Raw genomic sequence first — 20,329 nt, forward strand, 5'->3', positions numbered from 1 at the left:
CTAAATGTGATGGACAAATGTGGTAAAGATGTCATTTCTTTGCAAAGTAATTTACAGATTTAGTGTACTTTTGACAAAGTTTCAAAAATTTTTTAGAAGATACCCAAAATAATTTCAAAAAAGTAATGAGGGAGGGACACCTGGGTGGCTCAGTGGTTGAGCATTCGCCTTCGGCTCAGGGCATGATCCCGGGGTCCCAGGCTTGAGTCCCACATTGGACTCCCACAGGAAGCCTGCTTCTCCTTCTGCCTATGTCTCTGCCTCTCTCTCTCTGTGTCTCTCATGAATAAATAAATAAAATCTTTATTAAAAATAATGAGGGAATATCAAAAGGTACTATAAATCTGTAAAAATCAATACAGCATGCTCCTAGAAAAGAAAGGACAAAGTCCAATGACTTTGATATGCAAATGAATTTGATATGCAATGAAGTAAGAATCACATCCTAACATAGACAGAATTAACTCTCCAATGATGAAATTAGAACAAACTGGGTAATTAAAAAATAATAACCTAGATTGTCAACTCATCCTATAACAAAAGTCATTTATCTCATAATTATTTAAGTGTTAAATGTAAATACTGATGCCACAGAAAAACTGGAAGAAAAGCAAGGTGATGATATTGGGTAACTCCAACATACACGCACACACATTTGTAGGCATAACCATAAGTCTACAAAGATGTAGACTTATAAATAATGCAACTGAATGTGAAGAGACTCCCTGTTTGTAACAATTGATAGTCTGGGCTGACCCCAGTGATCTGTCTGCCTGGTCAGGAGGGTGTTCTCTCAAACCTCACCATATTATATGCATGTGTAATATCACACACTTAGGGGAAGAAAAAAGAGAGAGGAAGGAACGAAGGCAGGCAGGCAGACAAACATCTTTCCCAGATAGGAGAGGCTTGTTTTACAGTATAACCTTTCTAAGTTGCTATTTCCACCTCTAGAATATCTGTGCAAATTCTCTTAAACAAAATTAAAGTCAATAGAGGGAAACTATTTGTTTAAAAATATGAGAGCATTGGGGTGCCTGAATGGCTCAGTCGGTTAAGTGTCTGACTCCTGATTTCAGCTCAAGTCATGATCTCATGGTCATGGGATCAAGCCCCGCATCAGGCTCCATGCTCAGGGGGGAGTCTGCTTGAGACTCTCTCACTCCCTCTCCCTCTGCCACTCCCCACCCCCTGGTGTTCTTACATGCTCTCAAAAAAAAAAAAAAAAAAAGGACAGCATTATTTATATTTATTATTTGAGTTTAACCTTAATAATAAACCTGGGCTATCTTATCCTTTCTTAAGGCCCATTCTAGCTCAATGACACACCCAAAAGGAGCACAAATCCAATTCCACAATGTTGAAGATTTATGGATCATGGTTTTATTTTCCTATGAGGAGCAGAGGTAGCAGCAAATATGAGGTTTCACTGCATAAAACAGTGAAATTTACTAAAAATCCTCTTTGCTTATCCTTCTCATCAAAGCCTCATCAATCAGTTCATATCCCTTATTATTAGGTCTCCAAACTGCAGCTCATCCTGACCTTATTTCTTTTCTCATTCTCCCTCCTGTCCAGTGTCTCCAATTTCTTGCTATTTCCATAACCTTTTCCCCTAATCAGCTACCTCCATATGTCCTTATCTTATTCTTTTATATGTTACCATGCCTTTCCTTATGTACATAATTTAGTCTGCATGCTCTCAACCGTACTTCTCTCCAATTAGCAAAGCTGAAGGCTCAACATTCCTTCTTATGAGAAGAAAAATGGGAAATGAGAAAGAGAGAAGGGAAAGGAGGAGGATCACAACAAACATTCATGGTTTAATATAGTTTCCTTTTATCCCTATCACATGTGTAAAAAAAAATCAGTATAAAAAACCGAAGTTCCAAAAGAAAACATATCAAAGATATGCACATGTACTATACAGAAGTACAAAGAACCAAATAGGCCCAAGAAAAAAAAATCAACCCCACTACTAAACAATAGCAAATGAAAACAATGAAATACCATGATTTAACTCAGCAAAGATTAAAAATTATAATATTCAGTGCCGATCGAGGTGTAGTGAGATTGTCATTTCAGAATGCTAGTAGAATAATGCTAGTAGAATTATATACTGAATAACTTTCTGACTTGCAACTAAGCAGTACATATTATGAAATTTTAAAAGTTTCTAATCTTTGCCATGTCTAGGAAAAGTTATAAAGAAATAATTAAAGAAACATACACAGATCTATGTATAAGTATGTTAATTTTTAAAAATTTTAGTATTATTGATAATGACAAAAGTCAGAAACAACCAAAATATCCAAAGCTTAAAAATAATTTAAACGATAATGACATACTCAAATATTATTTATTAGAATTAAGATTTTTGACATTGTATTATATATGTAATTAATATAATGCTCTGTGTCAATGCATACCTTAACTAAAAAAGGTATTTTTGAAATCTGTGTAATGAAATTGTAAAATGCTCATATAATAATGTGAAGTTAAAACTGTTTGAATAAAAAATTGCAAATGTTTTATAATCTTAGTTATATAACACAAATGTATGCATAAGTAGGAAGAAAACACAAAAACATGTTAACTTTGATTTATAGTTATCTTTGGGTTATGGAAATTTTTGTTTCCTTCTGCCCTTCCCTGAATTTTCCAAATTTAACCATAATGAAGAACAAGAAGAGCATTACTTCTATAATCAGAAAAAGAGGGTTTTTTCTTTTTTAGAACTAAGACAGCCAAATTCTATTGCAAATAATTAAATGCCATTCCAATTTGTCATTGACATTTTAAAACTCATGCACGAAACTTAAAGATTAAATCCCTTGTCTCCAGGAAAGACTTTCTTGAGAATAAGAGTATAATACTTAGGCTCCAGTTAATTTGATAAAGTTGAAGGGAATTGGGAAGACAAGTGGGGAAAGAGAATTATAGAGCATAATCTGAGTTGTATGGCTTCAGGAAAAGCCTTAATTCCTTGTTCTAAATGACTTTTTAAATTGATTATCTCCATAGTTGTATCAACAAATGGTCACATCTTTGACATTTTTTGGTTGTTTTATCATTTATCATGATGATCATGATGATATTTATCATCATATCGCCTTTTTTAAAAGTGCATGACCATTGACAAATCATAGTTGTATATCTGATGCTAAGAACCAGATATGACCAGATATGACTGCTTAACACACAAGCCTTCTGGACATACCAGTTACAAACTGCACACAGCATCTTAAAGCTGAGAGTTAATGATGGGGAACAAACTTGGTTAATTTTGTAAGATCATAACTCCTTTTGTAAGATCATCCACTCCTTTACCCTTACTTTCTATCTTGCAAATTACATGGTATTAATCTCCTGGGGGAACTAGGTAAAAAGATGAAAAAAATAAGAAGAAATTCATCTTAACTATTAGAAAACCACTTAAAAATTTTTTTTAAAGATTTTATTTATTGGGGCACCTGGGTGGCTCAGTGGTTGAGTGCCTGCTTTTAGTTCAGGGCACGATCCCAGGGTCCTGGGATCAAGTCCTGCATCAGGCTCCACACAGGGAGCCTGTTTCTCCCTCTGCCTATGTCTCTGCCTCTCTGTCTCTGTGTCTCTCATGAATAAATAAATACAATCTTAAAAAATATATTTTATTTATTTACTTGAAAGAAAGAGAGCACAGAGGGATAGGGAGAAGCAGACCCCCCACTAAGCAGGAAGCCCCACACAGGGCTCAATCTCAGGACCTAGGGATCATGACCTGAGCCAAAGGCAGATGTTTAACCAACTGAGCTACCCAGGTGCCCCTAGAAAACCATTTTAAGTCCATTCTTAGAAAGTCCTTGATGCTACCTTTATGTGTAACGTACATGGAGCTCTTTTAGTCATTAAAACCTCCCATTCGATGGGATTAAAAAAAAACAAAACAAAAAACTAACCAGGTCCAGCCACTATGGAAAACAGTATGGAGACTCCTCAAAAAATTAAAAATAGAACCACCACATGATCTAGCAACTCTACTTCTGAGAATATATCCAACGGTAACAAAAACTTTAACTAGAAAAGATATCTGTGCCTCTGTGTTCACTGCAGCATTATTTACAATAGCCAACATGTGGAAACAACCTAAGCTTCCATCAATGGATGAAAGGATAAAGAATTTGTGATAAATATACATGATGGAATATTATTTAGCATAAACAATGAGGAAATCCTATCGTTTTGACAAGAATGGATCTTGAAGTCATTTAGGCTAAGTGAAATAAGCCAGACAGAGAAAGGAAAATATTGTACAATCTCAATTATATGTGGAATCTTAAAAACAAACAAGCAAACAATAACAACAAAAAAATTCATAGAAAAAGAGATCAAACTTATGGTTGCCAGAAGCAAGGTATGGAGAGAGAATTGGAGGAAGGTGGTCAAAAGATATAAACTTCTATTATAAGATAAATAAATATTAGGGATATAATGTACACCATGATGACTATAGTTAACTCTGCTGTGTGATATACAGGAAGATTGTTAAGAGTATAAATCATGAGTTCTCTTCACAAGGAGAAATTTTTTTTTCCTTTACTCTTTACTTCCATCTTTCTTCTTGTTGTATCTATATGAGAACCAGGATAGCATCTGAACCTGTTGCAGTAATCATTTCGTGATGTACGTAAACCAAATCATCACACTGTATGCCTTAAACTTAAACAGTAATATATGTCAATTATTTCTCAATAAAACTGGGGAAAAAAAGAAAATTCTCAAGGAATTCTTGGGTTTTCCTAGGGTATTCTAAATTTAGGGTACTTCCAGAGATGAACACTCCCCTGACAGCCATGCTTCTGGGGAGCCCCGGGAACCAAACGTGAGTTAAGAATTTCTCTCAGGACACAGCTTCTACCATTATAGAAACTCAAGGACACCCCATGCTGCACTCCATTCCAAGGCAGTTATACTCCTCTGCTCTCACTCAGGGCAATTTCAGGCCAACCACCACATAAGGCAACTCAAGGCATGTGGGTCACCATACTGGCTGCAGTTTACTTTAAAACAAACTTTTATTATAAACTATAGTGCATGTATTTAAAGAGCATGAAATCTATATGTACAATTTAAGAAATAGTTATGAAGGACCACCCATGTAGTTACCAGCCAAATTAAGAACACTGTCAACACCCCTTAGAAGCACCCTGTGAAGCCCTCTTCCGAGTTCATTTTTTTTTTTTTAATGCACTCCCTCTTCAGCCCCAGCATGGATTCTTGGCCAGGATTTTATCAGCACTGGTGAAGTGTTAGACTTTCCCAAAATAATCCTTACTGTATAGTACATGACACTTTTTTGGCATTTAATAAAAAAGCTGCTACTATATAAAATATTCTTCTCTATTGATCATAGGAAATGACTGTCTTCCAGGACATAAAAGGCATATATGTTTTGGAGAATAGCTTGGTTTAGTAGTTCAAAAGAATTTAACTTGCTTTTTTATGATTATTTCTAGAGGGATGTTTTAAGAAATTTGCATTTCCTCTTTTGAATTCTATGTTTGTATTGTTTAGCTATTAGGTTTTTAGCATTTTTCCTATCAGCTTGTACATGTATGTGTAAGTGTATGCATGTGTTTCAAAATGGATGTTAATTCTTTGCCACATTTGTAATGAACATTTTCCCCAGGCTATTGTTTAAAAAAACATAAAAAATCTTAATTTTATGTTGTAGATTATATTGACCTTTCCTTTGTGATATTTTTTCCAATAACTTTTAAATAATTTGAACAGATGTTTCCAAACTTATATAAAAGTAGAAAAAATATTATAATGAACCCACATGTACTCATTACCAAGCATAAACATTATCATCTATACTCATCTATCATCATCTATTCTCTCCTTCTCATTGTTTTTTGCTGAAGTATTTTAAAGTAAATCTCAGACATAATATTATGTCACATATAAGTACTTCAGAATACAGCTGTAGCCTGATAATAGCTTTTCAAAGAACAACCAACACACCCATCAACATTTATGATAATTTTTAAATTTCTATTTATTTACTTATTTATTTATTTGAGAGAGAGCAGATGAGCATGAGAAAGAGCATGAGTAGGGGTGAAGGGTAGAGGGAGAAGCAGATTCCCCGCTAAGCAGGGAGTCCAACGCGGAGACTTGATCCCAGGATCCTGACCTGAAAGCAGATGCTTAACTGACTCAGCCACTCAGGTGCCCTAACTTTTAAATTTCTAATATCCAATCCGTCTTAGTTTTCTCTGATTTTTTAAAATGTCATTTCAGAATTACTTTTTTGAATCTAGATTCAAATAGGATTGATGTGCTGTATTTAATGATATGTCACAAAGGTTTCCCCTCCCTTATATTTTATGCCCTTCCTTTGTTAAAGAAATGGAGTCATTTGTCCTAAGAAATAAAACCTTTTCTAGATTTGAATGATTGTATTGTGATGTCATTTACTACATTCATCTATCCTGTGCATTTTTAAAAAATATTTTATTTATTTATTCATGAGAGGCAGAGACACAGGCAGAGGGAGAAGCAGGCTCCATGCAGGGAGCCTGACATGGGACTCAATCCCAGGTCTCCAGGATCACACCCTGGGCTGAAGGCGGCACTAAACCGCTGAGCCACCCGGGCTGCCCTATCCTGTGCATTTTCTATGAAGTGATAGAGCTACAGATTGGGTAAGCTTCAGGTTTAATTTTGGAGACATAGAATACTTCATAGGTGATGTGGTGAGCCTCCTTCTGTATCATGTCATGAGATACATAATGTCTCACTTTTAGTGACATTAAAATTAATTAGTGGCTGCAGGTAATCAACGTTGGAGGCAATCAATGTTTGAGCTATCAGTTCTAATGGTCACTGATATTTCCTAGATCCATTAATGAATTAGTGTTCCAATACTTTTAAGCTTAGAAAGTCTTAATCTATTACAATATCAGATCATTAAATATTTTCCCAGGACTTTATCTTTTTTTTTTTTTCTGTTTAACATTAAATCTTGGGTCAATCTGGGATTCACTTCAGTGTATAAGGGAAATGAGGATTTAAATTGATTTCTTCTAGAATGTATGTATTCCAAGAACATCTCCAGACAGGTAGTCAAGATGCCTTTGTTATACCATGAACCTAGTGATGGAATTCTGATTAGCGATAGGCCTTTTCTAAGGGGGATCTCAAACTATTTCACAAACATTCAATAATTTTCCCAGCATTCTCTGTGTCCTGACTTTGGAACATTGATTTGAGAGAGATTTTGTTACCTACAGAGATCTCATGGTAGGACTCAGATTGAGAGTATCTGGGAAAGCTGGGGTGTCTGTCATGACCTCTTACAATAAGAAGCACTTCTATACCAGGACAGAAAATTAAGACTTTTGTGATTACTCAGGATTTTGTTCAATCACTAAGTTCTGAATCTTGAAAATGTCAGCTTTTTATTTCTGCAAACTATCACTTTGCCATTGTGGGAAATAACCTTCAAAAATCTATACACATGACATAATGACTCAAATATAAGCAGAAGTAGCTGCATTTCCTTTTATTCTTTAAGAAAAAAACCAGTCAACTTTTTCCAGATTTTGGCACCTTCTGTCTTCTCCTTACATTGGCTGAAATAAAACTTATTGACAGGGTAATCATTTAGGTCATTTTTGTTTTTTACTACCTTAAGAAAAATATATCAGTTACTTGGTTTAAATCAGGAATTAAAAAAGCTGTAAGGCTTTCTCAATGGTTCCTGACTCAAAAAATGTCCCACTTAAACTAATGCTAGGTTAGTTGTACAAAAATTTTAATCACATTCTCTTTTTGCTCAAAATCACCCATAATTCCCCACTGCTTACAAAGTCAAATTCAGATTCAAGTTTCCACCTTCAAGTTCTCTCATTATGTATCCCTCCCACCTAACCTTCCTTTCTCTTACCACTTCTCAGCGGAATTCTTCAGTATTGTCACTCTGGTTTGTTCACTGCATCTGTGTAGTTTTGTACATGCTAATTCCTAATCTGAACACCTTTGTCATTTCTCTTTCCCAATTCAGATTCTAGTCTTCTCTTTTTCAAATCCAGATCCAGGTTAAATTCATGAACATTCATTTTCCTGGTAGTAGACCTAAAGACCACTTTGTTCATTATGTGTCTTTAGAAACAGAATGGTCTAGTTTATTTAGCATATAAGTTTTTTCTTTTATTATTTATTGTGTGTTTTTATGGTGTATTTATTGTGTGTTTTTATGGTTGTCTAAACAGATCATAATAACCAAAGTAGTATGCTACATAGAACTTTATTTTTGGACCCTATTAAATTGAGATTTCTATGGATTTTTTTAAGAATAATTTCGATGATGTGCTTATCAAATCCACAAATGGCATAACCCTAAGATTATGGTACATTTAAAAAATGGCCACAATTTTCATGCCTTCGATATTGTGGCCTTTTATAAAATGACTTGGAAGCTCCTCCCATCAAGAGATGGAGGCTGCTTTCCCAGTTTTTGAAGGTTCCTGGCTTTGGGACTTGCCTTGGCCAATTGACCACAGGGAAAACAATGGTATCTCTGTCCTGAGCTTATTAGGACTCATGGAGTCTTTCTTGGTTTCACTTACTGTCTTGGGACCCCTCTTCACATGTGAACAAGTCTAGGCTAGTTTGTTGGAGGATGAGAAATCATGTAAAACAGAGACTAGCTATCCCAGCTGAGGGTCTTTTAGATCTACCACCCTCCAGGTGACCTAGCAGCTGACCATGGATGCATGAGTAGCGAAGTCTAAAAATACCAGTAAGATGAGTCTAGCACAAGTTCTGAAACAAAGAATTAGGAGCCAAATCCACCTTTAATAAATACAAAGGGAAAAAATGTTAATGAAATAAAATAGAATAAAAATATTAAATAAAATATTAAATATTCATTTGATCCTAAAAAACTATAGCATTCTAGAATAATATACTATTAAGGTAAAACATAACTGAGATCAGTGCAAAGCTCTAAATTCAAGTCTGAAAAGCAAACTGTGTAAAGAACAAGATAGCAGAGAGATAGCTTACCAACATATGTACAAAACACTTAGTGGCTTTGGTTGACCACGAGCATATTTCTCAACTTTGTTATTTTCACTCTTCCAACAAAGTTGAGCTTTTTATAAAGCTGCGATTTTTGACTTTATGCTGTGTTAAATGTATAAGACCCCAAAATGGGGTTTTCCAAGAGGTAGTGACCATGATGTTAAAGGGCCTAGAAACCATGTCACACAAGGAAAAATGAAAGACAATGCACTTGAATTCAGTGGAAATACTGGGGGGTGAAGTGGATAAGACAACTGCGTTCAACTATTTAAAGAGCTATCACTTAGAAAAGAGACTGGACATGTTTAGTGCCACCTCATTAAAATTCAGGCCTATGAATAGAAGCTATAAGAAAGTATATTTCAAGTCAACAAAGAGAAGAAGTTGAATTAGAGAGGCTGCATGTGTATACTGTTTAAGAATGTAGGGGTTCGGTTGGTTAAGTGTTCGAGTCTTGATCTCGGCTCAGATCTTGATCTCAGGGTTATGAGTTCAAGTTGCATGTTGGGCTCTACGCTGGGTGAGGCATCTACTTGAAAAGTTTTCAATTAGCAATAATCACGCCTCAGATAAACCTCATTGGCTACGATAATGTCACTGCGCAAAGCTGGAGTCTACTTGAAAAAAAAAAGAATGTAAACCATGTAGTCAAAGCCAGGTCCTCTACTTATAGTTGGGTGATGTTGGACAGCTGCCCAGCCTCATTAAGCCTCAGTTTCCCCTTTATCTGTAAAATAGAAATACTAACAGTACCATTTCTTAAGGTTGTGATAAAGATTAAATAGGATTTTTGAAGATAAAATGCTTAACTCAGTGCCTAACACATAGTAAGCAAACAATACATTTTATTTATTATCATTAGTAAATAATAGCTATATAAATATGCAAGGAACTGCCTCAATTGGTAGAAATTTGCCTCTAACTGCAGATAGTCACAAGAGGTTTGGCCGGTGTTTGTAGGACAGATTTAAGCATCAGATGAGAAGTTGGACTAGATGACATTTAAATTACCGTCCAGGGATGAATAAGCCATTCTATATCCCTTAAGACAGGAATAACTTTAGTGTCTCCCAGAATACTTAGCACTACTTGTCAAATGATATTCAACTTCTATATTTAATAAAATTGTTGATTATACAGTTATAAATGTATACTTTTCTTATGGTAAGAGTTGTTTCATACTGAAATGAAGACATACGAGGATTCTTGATTTTTCTGTCTTTCATTTAATCGAAAAAAAAGATACCACGAAATTTTATAATTACTGGTATTGACTAAAACAAAAGAGTGTAAACTTTAGTGCTTACAAACTCTTCTTTGTGGGAGGTTTAAATTCATATGTACAAAGCTCTCATCTTCTCACACTTGGTATTTCCCTAACAGAATGCTTCATTTTTTTAAAGATTTTATTTACTTATTCATGAGAGAGAGAGACGGAGACATAGGCTGACAGAGGAGAAACGGGCTCCATGCAAGGACCCCGATGTGGGACTCGATCTTCAAACTTCTGGATCATGCCCTGAGCCGAAGGCAGACACTCAGACACCTGAGCCACTCAGACATCCCAAAATGCCTCATTTTAAACTGCTCAGGGGACACCTGGGCTGCTCAGTGGTTGAGCGTCCGCCTTGAGCTCAGGTCATGACCTTAGGGTCCTGGGATCGCGTCCCACGTCTGGCTCCCTGCATGGAGCCTGCTTCTCCCTCTGTCTGTGTCTCTGCCTCTCTCTCTCCATATCTCTCATGAATAAATAAATAAAATCTTAAAAAAAAATAAACTGTTCAGATATTTTCAAGGTACAAAAGGCTAAATTTTCTTTCATGACTGACGTTCTATTAAAAGTCAAAGCTGAAGCCAGTAATCATTTTTCCTTCTCTTTGCATAGGCAGCATCTGGAAATGCTGACCATGATCACTCTTGCTTTCTATAGGCACAGCGTGCAGTTCCAACTCCCACTGCAATCCTGTTTAATAAAATAGATCCGATAGAATTACCTAAACAAGGTAATATACCGATCTTCCTCAATTATCTCATTGTTATCAGTTAATAGGAGGGAATTCATGATGGCCAAGGCCTGTCTTCATGGTCTCTAGTTGATAAAAATCTTTCCTTTTCTTACAATGAGTTCCAGCATAACAGTGGGCATTAATCATCTGTGAGAGGTGTTTTACTTTAATTAATGGAAGTTTAGAGTCAGGTACTCTGGCCAAGAGAATCTTAAATGTGTAAGTGGGGAGAAAAGTTCTTAATTCTGGGTTTGAACAAGCTCCAGATTCTGGGTATGTGGTGAAATAGATGAGGTTTTCACAAGCACAGACAGGATTTCCAGAACATTCAGCCTCTACCATATGCCATACACTTTGCCACACCTCAAGGACTACAAAGAAAAGAAACATGGTCCACAACTCAACTAAGAGGAGACAGAAATCCAAGCAAACAATTTCAACAAAATGAGAGGACTACAGTAGTAGATAACAAAGTACAGTTTTAACTCAGAATAGAGGAGGAAAGAGGAGTAGAAGTGGAAGACTGGAAGAGAGGAGCGCATCAGGCAGGAACAGCCTACACAATGGCACAGAGTTATGAAGCAGTGTGTGGGAGTCGAGGGACAGAACAGTGGAGCTGAGGCTAGGGTGGTGGCGGGGAAATATGTCACCATATATGCCTCATTCTGCCCTACAGACATTTGGACTAACTTGGTAGTAATGGGAAGTCACTAAGGAACTTGATCAGATTTGCAATTGAAAGGATAATTCTGTAGTGGTATTAATGAGGTGCTGAAAGAAGGTGAGAGTGGAGAGGGGAACCAGTTAGAGTTCTGCAGCAACCAGAGGAGAGATGACAAAGGCCTTAATTACAGCAATCACAATGGGAAAGGAGAGGATGAATGTCAAGGGTTTAGAGCTATCTGAATTGAGTGGCTGACTGAATGGAAGAGAAAGAAGAATGAAGGATGCTGCCCAAGTACCGACCTTGAATTGTTAGGTAGAAGGTAGGAACGTTCACTGAGAGAGGTACAGAGCATTTGTAGAGCAGGGAAATCAGAAGAAGGGAATGAAAGAACCAACTGGCCTAGTTTTGAACATATTGAACAAATAGAACAAAAGAATAAAAAAAAAATTTCTCAAGGAGCAAGAATTGATTTTTTTTTTTCAGTTGTGCCAGGGGTGCCTACGTGGCTCAGTCAGTTTAGCATTTGCCTTTGGCTCAGGTCACCATCCAGGGTCCTGGGATGGAGGCCTGCATCGGTATCCCTGCTCAGCGGGGAGTCTGCTTCTCCTTCACCCTCTCCCTTGGCCCCTTCCCCTTGCTTGCTCTCTCTCTCTCTCTCTCTCTCTCAAATGAATAAAATCTTAAAAAAAAAAATTCAGGAATGGAATATTAGAAGGTGAATGAAACAGTGAAAGAGACTGAGAAAGTAGATGGGAATTAGAAGGTTCAGCTCTCAAGAAAATCAAGAGAGGAACAACTTTCAAGAAAAGGTCAGTTGAGTCAAGTTAGAGAAGAACTGAAATGTATTCTGGGTTTAGCAGTAAGGATTTTCCTTTGACCTTGGCAAGATTACTTTCTCTGGTGCAGTTAAGGAAGGACTCTTCCATGCCACAAAGCACGAGAACATTTCCCTCCCCTCTCTTTCTTTTTCTACTTTATTGTAATCTCAATGTGTCTACAAATGCTGGTTTCCTTTTCAAAGCTCTTGGTGTAAAAATCACAGTTTCTGCCTTTTGCAAATGAATAATGTCTTTTAAGAGTTATTCTGTAAGCAAAGGTCTTTTAAGGTAAGGTTGAATTTTTCACTAAGCTGTTTGTTAGGGAGGTTTCAGAAGGCATTGAACGAAAAATAGCCTTAACCCAGGTAATCAAGAAAACAGTGATCTCAGATACAACAATATGAGAACTTCTTTCCCTTTCTTTTCCTACCACTTCCCTTCCCTTCTTAACAGGCAGCTACAATGTGGAAAGAATTAAGTCTTGGCGATTTGAGGACATAAATGAATGAATAAGGCACAAATCCTGCCTCGCCTAAGCCCCCAGCCACAGAAATTATAAGCCCTGCAAAAGACAGACATGAAATCAACCAATCCCAAAGTCAGGTCGGGTGAAATAAATAAATGTTCATAATGGTAAAAGCAAAGTTCTACAGGGGCCCGAATATAATTCCCTATCTCTCATAAAATGCAGGAAATGACTTTTAAAAATGTAGACACAATTGGGGAGTTCATCACACCACTAATTACCTCCCTTACTCTTCAGACCATAAACTTTTATGCAATCTGTTCTCTGTTTACTTCATTCATACTCATTTACTTCCCCAGACATCTAAATTGTCGATATGAAAAACTTAACAGGCATTAGTGGCAAGTGGAGATTCCAGCTCTACTCTTGGCTCTATTGTGATTCCTTCATTAAATTGAACTTTAATGCTATTTAATATCACTTTGACTCTTCATTGAAAGTGTTAAAGTTCTTAAAATTAAACGCGTAGCCTCATGAATTAGGTGAACACTAAATCTCTTTCTCCCAGAGGAGATAAACTGGGACACCAAAATATATGGAAGGGCTTCTGAAGAATACTATTTTGATCTGAGTAACCTCATGGTGATATCTTTGCAGTTCATATCCTCTTTAAAGTTCTTTGTAAAGCAACTGCTTTTAAAGAGACAACCTAACGCTATACGCTCACACATTTTTTCCCATTTGTGCAGGGTTGCTATTTATAACTGGAGCCTTTGGAAAATGAAAATCTAAGGTTGGTTAGCTATAGCCAGAGTGACCCATAATATAAGTCAGGTCACACTTTTTTGGCATCCTTCTGTGTCCTCTCGGGAAACTTTGATTATATTTCAACTCTGTTCAACTAGGAACAGAAAAGAGATCGTCCAAATGAAAACCCATCTCCCTAGCAGGCATGCCTGGTTTTGGATGCTAACTCTACCATTTATTAGCTCTGTGACCTTGAACAAGTTCTTTATCCTCTTTAGGCTTCATCTTTAAAATGATTAAATGGGAGACTGGATATGAAGAACTTACGTTAGGTTTGGCAGAGTACTTGAACAATGGTAGTTATTATAATAATTATTACTGCTGTTATCACTTATGCCCAACTGACCTGGTTTACTGTTTATAGCAGACTGCCTCACACATGGAAGGCATTCAATATTTGTTTTTGTTGTTGTTGTTGTTGGTTTTTTTTTTTTTTTCTTAGTGGATGCCTGGCTGGCATAGAATACTTAGAATGTGGTATTTTCAAGAAGGGCTTCCTTTGGCTTTCTCAAGGGTGCCTACAGTATTGGGAAGATAGCAAAACTGCATACATTCTACATTAATTCTGCTGATAATTCTATAGTGCTATTTCTTAGAGTTTAGTGATTTTTTTTTTTTTTTTCTGATCTAGAGTGAACAGAGAGTATATATATCTTCTGGTAATCTTAGATCATCTTTTTTCCTTATTCCCAGGTGGGACCAATTAAAGTTTCTTTTTCTGTCAATAACAGACCAAACATTTGGTCAACAGGCAGTCTACCAAACATTTTCTTATCAGTTTCATTTGATATTTTTCAGCTGGGTTCTGGGAGAAAAATCGGGGCAGTGTTAACGTGAAAGTGTTAGCATGATGAGACAAGAAAAGAATAAACAGTAGTTCTGTAATATAAATATGACTCCATGACCTTTGATAAAACGTTACAGTTCCCAATAGCAAGGGTCTGGTGATCTGTATGTGTGGGAGTCTGTACGTGTGCTGTTAACAAAATATTTACCTCATATTTAAACATCAAGTACATCATAACGTGGCTGTACATTTAGTCCATACATGTCGTACCATAGATTTCAGCCTTTTTTAAAGATTGTATTTATTTATTCAAGAGAGACACAGAGAGGCAGAGACACAGGCAGAGGGAGAAGCAGGCTCCCCTCAGACAGTCTGATGCGGCACAGATTTCAGCCTTTATAGATAAGTTGTAAAGAAAGATCAGAACAAGAATGATTTTTGTTAAGCCTGTTGTTTCCCATTTCCATAGTGTATAGGCATCTACCTGCTTCTGAATTGATGAATTTTGTAAACCTAATAAAAAATATTCTACAGGGGTGCCTGAGTGACTCAGTTGGTTAAGTGTCTGCCTTCTGCTCAGGTCACGATCTCAGTGTCCTGGGATGGCGTCCCACATTGGGCTCCTTGCTCAGTGGGGAGCCTGTTTCTCCCTCTCCCTCTGCCTCCCCACTAGCTCATGTGCTCGCTTGCTCTCTCTCTATGAATAAATAAAATCTTCAAAAATAAAAATTCTACAGATGTTAATTGTTCATATTTCATTTATTTTCTATAGGTTTTGGGAGCTGACATTGAATATTTTTATATGCTTACAGAACATAAGTTGAACAGCCATTGGTTTAAGCATATTTGTTAAATCTTATTACAACTCTCTGTAGCTTATCAAACCTGTTTATGGAGCCATTTTGTCTATTAAGAATATTGGGATAGATAGACTTCTTGTCCTTGCACATCAGGCTGCATTTCTTACCTGGTGAATTCCTACCTATGAACCCAAACTTCAGCCTAGGTTGTGCTATGTGACAGTGGGAACCCAAGAATCTAAATTTAAAGGATATATATTTTCACTATGGTTATTTAATATTTGCAGGTATACCTCATTTTATTGCACTACAAAGATATTGTGTTTTTTGTTTGTTTTTTATAAACTGAAGGTTCAAGACTTCAGTGGAGGAAGTCACTGCAGATGTGGTAGAAATAGCAAGAGAATTATTATTTTTTTTAATCTTTTTTAAAATTTTTATCTATTTATGATAGTCACACAGAGAGAGAGAGAGAGAGGCAGAGACACAGGCAGAGGAGAAGCAGGCTCCATGCACCGGGAGCCCGACGTGGGATTTGATCCCGAGTCTCCAGGATCGCGCCCTGGGCCAAAGGCAGGCGCTAAACCGCTGCGCCACCCAGGGATCCCAGCAAGAGAATTAGATCAGAAATGGAGCCTAACGATGGGAGTAAATTGTTGCAATTTCATGATAAAACTTTAACAGATAAGGAGTTGCTGCTATGGATGAGAAAAAAAAAGTTTCTTGAGATCAAATCTACTCCTGGTGAAGATGCTGTGAAGATTATTTATTAAAATGACAACAAAGGATTTAGATCATTACATAAACTTAGTTGATGAAGCAGCAGCAGGGTTTGAGAGAACTGACTCCAGTTTTGAAGGAAGTTATACTGTGGGTAAAATGCTATCAGACAGCATGGCATGCTACAGAGAATCATTTGTGGAGAAGAAGAAGGAGGAGGAGAAGGAAGAGGAGGAGAAGAAGAAAGAAGAAGAATAAAAGAGCCAGTTGATGTGGCAAACTTCATCATTGTCTCATTTTAAGAAATTGCTATAGCCACCCCAACCTTAAGCTGGTGACCCAGATCAGTCGGCCAATCAACATCAAGGGCAAAACCCTCTACCAGCAAAAAGATTGCAACTCGCTAAAAGCTCAGGTGATGGTTAGCATTTTTTAGCAATTAAGTATTTTTTTTTAGTTAAGGTATGTACTTGTTTTTTAGACACAATAATACTGCCCACTTAAAAGACCACGGTGTAGTGTAAACATAACTTTTACATGCACTAGGAAACAAAAAAAAAAAATTCACTTGACCCACATTATTGCCATATTCACTTTATTGTGGCGGTCTTGAACTGAACTATGTGATATCTCTGAGATATGCCTATATAGGACAGGAGCAGTGTCCTATATAGGACACTTTTAATAATTAACTTTTAAAATTCTTTATCTTTAGATGTAGTAGGTTACTCACATGGAGAACTACTTTAACAACCATTATGAGGGACGCCTGGGTGGCTCAGTGGTTGAGCCTTTGGCTCAAGGTGTGATCCTGGATTCCCAGGTTCGAGTCCCACATCAGGCTCCTTGCATGCAGCCTGCTTCTCCGTCTGCCTGTGTCTCTGCCTCTCTCTCTCTCATGAATAAATAAACAAAATCTTTAAAACAAACAAACAAAAACAACCATTATGAACAAGGACAAGAAGATGAAAATAGCTAACTGAATCACAAACTAAAATTCCATATTCACTTAAACATCAGTAACCAAGCATTTACCTGCTTACTACGTGCATGGCATGGTGTCAGGCATTTTGAGGAATGGGGAAAAAATGACATGGACTCCAATGTGTGGTAGAAGTAACAGTTGATGTTTTAGAAGGTTAATTTGTTAAATCAAAATGTTGTTATTTTATGTCAAACAAAAGGAGAAGGACTCTAGAATGACATCTGAGGTAAGAACCCACTCTACCCATAAAATCCTGTGTGATAGAGTTACAGCAAAAGCTGGAGCCCAAAATGTTTGCCTCAGGGAATCCAGACCTGCTTCAGATGATGAGAGAATAGAATATTATGCCAAAAACATGTATGAAGACATTTATAGATGTTTTCAAACTATGACAGCTCCTATATACAATAAGTATCGATAAAAATGTTATTTGACCAGATAATGGGTTCCACTACAGTACCTCAGTTTGATTATTTTCACTGGAAACTGGTTTGCCTCAGTTCTAGGGAGAACTTTTCTGAAATTCAGTGTATGATAGATATCTGGGTTTATTATGTTCAGAATTCAAAGACAACGTTCTTGGCTAAGCAGAATCCTACTCATTACCTGGTTCACAGAGACAGAACTTAATGTGTTTATCTCGCTTTCCTCATCCAGGCTCCAATTGGAAGATAGGTCTTAGCAACTAGGCATTTTCAATCCTTTAACTGATATTTTCTGTACCAGGTTCTGGTTTCTACCTTCACTAGATTCTAAGTGACTTTCCATAGAGCATGCAGCTACTTTTCTCCTTGGTCTAATTATGCACTAGGATACCATGGCCAAAATAGCAGTGGTGTAGATGAGATGGAAGTTGATTTCTGTCTCAGGCAATAGTGGGTTAAACACAAGCAGTCAAGAGTTCTGTGGAGTCAGAGATTCTGACTCTTGAATTTCATTTCTCTGCCATCCTCTCTTGGTCTAAGGTAGCTATTCTTTGTGTGTGTGTGTGTGTGTGTGTGTGTGTTTATTGGAGTTTAATTTGACAGCATATAGTATAACACCCAGTGCTCATCCCGTCAAGTGCCCCCCTCAGTGCCCGTCACCCAGTCATCCCCACCCCCGCCCACCTCCCCTTCCACCGCCAGAGTTAGGAGTCTTTCATGTTCTGTCTCCCTCTCTGATTTTTCCCACTCATTTTCTCTCCTTTCCCCTTTAATCCCTTTCACTATTTTTTATATTCCCCAAATGAATGAGACCATATAATGTTTGTCCTTCTCTGATTGACTTACTTCACTCAGCATAATACCCTCCAGTTCCACCCACGTTGAAGCAAATGGTGGGTATTTGTCGTTTCTAATGGCCGAGGAATATTCCATTGTATACATAGACCACATCTTCTTTATCCATTCCTCTTTCGATGGACACTGAGGCTCCTTCCACAGTTTGGCTATTGTGGACATTGCTGCTAGAAACATCGGGGTGCAGGTGTCCCGGTGTTTCATTGCCTCTGTATCTTTGGGGTAAATCCCCAACAGTGCAATTGCTGGGTCGTAGGGCAGGTCTATTTTGAACTCTTTGAGGAACCTCCACACAGTTTTCCAGAGTGGCTGCACCAGTTCACATTCCCATCAACAGTGCAAGAGGTTCCCCTTTCTCCACATCCTCTCCAACATTTGTTGTTTCTTGTCTTATTAATTTTCCCCATTCTCACTGGTGTGAAGTGGTATCTCATTGTGGTTTTGATTTGTATTTCCCTGATGGCAAGGGATGCGGAGCATTTTCTCATGTGTTTGTTGGCCACGTCTACGTCTTCTTTGCTGAAATTTCTGTTCGTGTCTTTTGCCCATTTCATTATTGGATTGTTTGTTTCTTTGCTGTTGATTTTAAGAAGTTCTTTATAGATCGTGGATACTAGCTCTTTATCTGATATGTCATTTGCAAATATCTTCTCTAAGGTGGCTATTCTTGCTTTTGCTGCCACATCTGTATTCCAGAGAGCAAGAGGGGTATGCCTTTCTTATGAAAGGCATAACTTAGAAATTGCATATATCACTTCCATTACATCCCATTGGCTATAATCTCAACATATTGCCACATCTAGCTGCAAAGGAGGCCAAAAAATATGCTTTTTTAGCTAGCTAAAATTTCCTTTATCTTAGAAGAAGAAAATTGACTCCTTAACCTGAAAGTCTCTTTCACCTTGTTACAAAAAGCTTTCAAGGTGAAATACTTAGTTTAATGCATTTTGCTTCACTTACCAGGAGCTAAATGTATAGAGAAAGAGATCCAGTCAAATCAGTTCATGTTCAAAGAATTAAAATCCTGTTTATCTATGACTGTAGTAATTGTAATGTTTTGCGTTGCTCAGCATTATTATTATCTTCTGATTATTCTGTTCCTGACTTTTGTTTTTTTTTTTTTTGGAAGCAGCAGTAGGTCATGGACTAGTTTGTGGGTTAGTTTCTCGATCCTCTTGGGTCACTGAGAGCCCGAAATATTGCGTATTAATACCAAGGTACTTCTCACAGAAGAAGTGTTGTCTATCCAGACCCAGCCACCATATCATGATGTAACATTCAATGATCCTCAATGGGGCATGACTTGGAAGACTATTCTTAAAATGGCCCCTGTTTGCTATTTTGGCAAGGAAAATTCTCAGTGCTAAAAGGAGCTAAGGATTAATCTGTTAAGGGGACACCTCTATTTCTTTTCTCCCCACAGATGCCTCCCAACTTTGAAATAAAGCAGCTCCATATTCTGTTGATTCTGAGTTCACCAGTTCCTTTCTTTGTATCTCTTGTTTATCCAGTTACTTCCACCTAGCTCCTCCAGTCTCCCCTTCCTTCACCCGGAAATACAGAGGCGTGGGGAGCTTTGTTTGCTTTCTTAGCCACCCTTCCATTTAATAACACTTCTATCCTTCAAGGCGCTGTATTTCTTCATTCCTTCTGGTCAAATCAAGTAATACATTTAAGTTATTTTCCCTTTGACTGGGGACACATTTACCTGTCACCTAAATTCCTTTTGAGAAAGGTAGGTTGGCATAGCCATGGTTATGGGCAGTTTGTTAATCTAAAAACAGCTCCATCTGTTTGTGTATTCTGTTCAGTTTGCCAAGGTCATGGCACTTTACTGGGTTGTTTTGACTTGGCATGATCTACACAATGCTTGCTGAGCTGAAATAATGTTTCTTTCAGCCCAGTTTCTTGTCTTACCAGT

General features: G+C 37.3%; 1 protein-coding gene and 1 pseudogene across 8 annotated transcripts in view; both read right to left on the reverse strand.

The window, feature by feature from the left end:
* The window catches only part of RASGEF1B (RasGEF domain family member 1B), a 545,064-nt gene that overhangs the window by 136,675 nt on the left and 388,060 nt on the right, over positions 1-20,329 (reverse strand). The gene's annotated exons all lie outside the window — the stretch shown is intronic.
* Positions 9,603-9,681, reverse strand: LOC140624048 (U4 spliceosomal RNA; annotated as a pseudogene).

This window comes from Canis lupus, chromosome 33 (assembly GCF_048164855.1).
Source record: "Canis lupus baileyi chromosome 33, mCanLup2.hap1, whole genome shotgun sequence".
Classification (NCBI taxonomy): Eukaryota; Metazoa; Chordata; class Mammalia; order Carnivora; family Canidae; genus Canis; species Canis lupus.